Here is a 3,736-nt window from a genome sequence, read left to right on the forward strand (position 1 = left end):
TTTGTACTCTTTGACGGCATGAGTCTCTAAACTCCATTGTTGGGGGTGAGGAGCTCTGCTGTGTCTCGATGAATTAATGCAAGTATTTCTGTTTTCCATTCAAACATGCGTGTTCCTATCTAAGATATCCATTCGCCATTCGCGCCGGAGAAGGTGATGATCAGTGACACTCATCACCTTCCTTAATCCATGAACGTGTGTCTGACAATCACTTCCGTTCTACATCAGATTGAATGAATATCTCTTAGATTCCCTAATCAAAATCTCCGTGGTATAAGCTAGATTGATGGCGGCATTCATGAGAATCCGGAAAGTCTAAACCTTGTCTGTGGTATTCCGAGTAGGATTCTGGGATTGGATGGCTGTGACGAACTTCAAACTCGCGAGTGCTGGGCATAGTGACAGACGCAAAAGGATAGTAAATCCTATTCCGGTACGACTGAGAACAGTAGATGATTAGCCGTGCGGTGACAGTGCACCTGGACCCTTTTCACTGGAAGGATGGATGGTAGCCATTAACAACGGTGATCCACCTACACATAGCTTGCCATAGGAGGACGTGCGTGCATGAATCAGAGGACAGAGGAAAGTAGAGATTTTGAAGACAAAGCATCTCCAAAACTCCAACATATTATCCATTACTGCATAACAAGTAACTTTTAATCCATGCTCTCTTGTTTATTCGCAACTCAACTGATAAATATAATTGCCTTCCTGACTAAGAATTGCAAGATAACCATAGATTGCTTCAAACCAACAATCTCCGTGGGATTCGACCCTTACTCACGTAAGGTATTACTTGGACGACCCAGTGCACTTGCTGGTTAGTGGTACGAGTGTGAAAAGTGTGATTCACAATTCGTGCACCATAGATCTTTCCCAACTTCTCGTTGATGCTGGCTTTCTTTTTCAAGTTGCTTTAAACGATCTTGAAGCGCTTCTATCACTCCCGAATTTGATGAGTTTTTGTCCCTGTTAGATTCTAGGGTGTCTTTCAGTGTTGTGTCTGTATTTTTGTGCGGTGTTCTATCCTCTAGATCTGAATCGTGGTCGTTGTCATGGTCGTCTGCCATGGTGATGGGATGACTTCCAGGTCACCGGCAACGGCGCCAATGTTCCGAGGGTTACCTGAAACTGGAGGTTGGTCTCGGACGAGATCTTCTGTACTGGTCGGTGCTGATGTGTCCGGCTGGTGAGTGGCGGCCGGAGCTGTCGTGTCTGACTTGTTGATCTTCCTGCACTGCTGATCCTTCGTCACCGGAGGGTGGGGGGTACCTGCAAGAGACTCTGATGCTTAAGTTAGCATGGGTATTAAGCAGGTTTTTAGTAGAATCAGAGTATGAGTTATACCTGGGTGCTCCAGTGTATTTGTAACGGTTGTGGGCTGACCTTCTTAGGTAAGATAATTTAGTTGTCTTATCTTATCTTATCTTATCTTTGGGTGAGGTCAGCTTATCTTTAAGGGAACCACCTTTATCTCTATAGGCTTGGACTGCCTTTGGATATGGGTCGTGTTCCTCTATTTGGGCCCTTTATTGGGCTTTCCTGTCAATTTGGCCGATGTCTTTGAGAAGAGGTCGGATAGTCAGACCTGAAGAGGTCGGTCGCCTTGTCACTAAACATCCCGGGTCGGACAGCTCGACCCAGGGTATGAACAGTGCCGTTGTGGACAAAAATGCTTCTATCCATTCTGGCTTGCTGGCGCTAAATGCCAGGTTTGGCGTTTAGCGCCCTAGTGGGCAGAGAGCTCTCTCGCGCTACTGGCGCTTCTAAACTCTTATCTTTTCTTGCACTCGAACTCTGCCAAACCGATTCAGAATTTCACAAATAGAATTTCATCGTCGCAAGTATAGTCCAAACCCATACTTAGCTCTCGATCAAAGTTTAATTCAAGATGTCACAATCAACACAAAATAACCAGGAGTTTAAAGTCCTGGGTCGTCTCCCTCGGACTACGCAAATTAGATGTGACATTCTTGGTTGTGAAGAAAGGGGTTTCTTAAATCAAGGAACGAAAGATTAAAAGAACTAAGAAATAAAAGGACTAGCAAATGATCAAAAAGGGAATTAATGCAGTTAAAAAGGAAACAAGATAAAAACTTAGTGAAAATGCGATAAAAGCACAAAAGAGCCTTGACTTGGAAATGAGAAGTAAGGAATCTTATCATCATCATAACCACAACTATGGCAACTATGATGAGTTAATCTCACTGCGTCAACCCCTAACATTAAGGAGTAAGTCAAGCAAGCATAATTGACCTTAATCCATAAGTGCTAGCTAACTTACTAATTAACTTAGTAAAAAGCTAGCATCAATGGAAACAAGAACCAACTAACAACCCAAAAATTACCACTAAATATCGGACATCATGACTCTAGTACCCTAGGAAATCATTTCCCAAGCCAAGATGTGAAAATCTACTCAAAATCTCCAAGTGGCATTTTCATAAACACTTAGTGGGCAATAAAAATAAAACATGGTAAATTTCAAAGGATAATGAAAACTATAAACAAAATATTCACAATATCAACAATAGAAACTCACTCAATCATATACAAATCATGAAAGACCAAATTCATAAACAAAAGATTCAAAAAATCAAAATTGCATATATTAACAAACTTACTTGAACCATAAGAAAATAAGAGTAAATGTGATGTAAAAAAGAAATTAAAGAGTACTTACAAAAGAGATGAGCAAAATCCAAGATCAAAACTGGAAGTATAAAATTCTACAATGAAACCTAATGAAACCCTAAGAGAGCATTTCTTAATCTACACTACTTCTACTCCTAATGATATTTTTTTAATGTAAAAGTGAGCTCCCTTCATATGTGATGTTCACCCTTTGATATAGCACTCCAAATGGCTTCAGCAACTCCAAAAATTGGGCCAAGAGAGTCCTAAATTTACGAGCCACGTGATACTTTAATGAAGTCAGGCACTGGAACTTTTGCGTACGCATAGGAAGTTGTGCGTACACACACTTGACTGTGTGCTTGGTGCACGAAATTGTGATTCACACTTTTCACAACTCCGCACAACTAACCAGCAAGTGCACTGGGTCGTCCAAGTAATACCTTAAGTGAGTAAGGGTCGATCCCATGGAGATTGTCGGCTTGAAGCAAGTTATGATCATCCTGTAAATCTTAGTCAGGCGGATTCAAATGGTTATGAGGTTTTAATAATTAAAAGATAAATAAAACATAAAATAAAATAAAGATACTTATGTAATTCATTAGTGAGAATTTCAGATAAGCATTTGGAGATGCTTTGTTGCTTCTGAACCTCTGCATTCCTATTATCTTCTTTCAATCATGCGTGCTCCCTTCCATGGCAAGCTGTATGATCCTCTCGGATGAAAAATACTAGGTACGGTTTCTGCACCGCTAATCAACTATCGGATTTCTCATCTCGGATGAAAAATACCAGGTACATCTACCGCATGGCTAACCATCTGTCGGTTCCCGCTAGCATCAGAATAGGATCTCTCTATCCTTTAACACACTGTCACTATGCCCAACATTCACAGGTTTGAAGCTCTTCACAGTCATCCCTTCCCATATCCTACTCGGAATATGATAAACCCCGATTTCGTGATTTATCTTGTGCTTATTTTAGGGGATTTTACCACTTTTTCCCACATTTATTCAATGAAATAGCATGGTTTTGTAATTCTCCCTTGCATTGTGCTTAAGTGTAAAAACATGCTTTTTAGGCCCACGAAGATACTAAT

Source organism: Arachis ipaensis, chromosome B05, assembly GCF_000816755.2.
Source record: "Arachis ipaensis cultivar K30076 chromosome B05, Araip1.1, whole genome shotgun sequence".
In the NCBI taxonomy this organism is placed as follows: domain Eukaryota; kingdom Viridiplantae; phylum Streptophyta; class Magnoliopsida; order Fabales; family Fabaceae; genus Arachis; species Arachis ipaensis.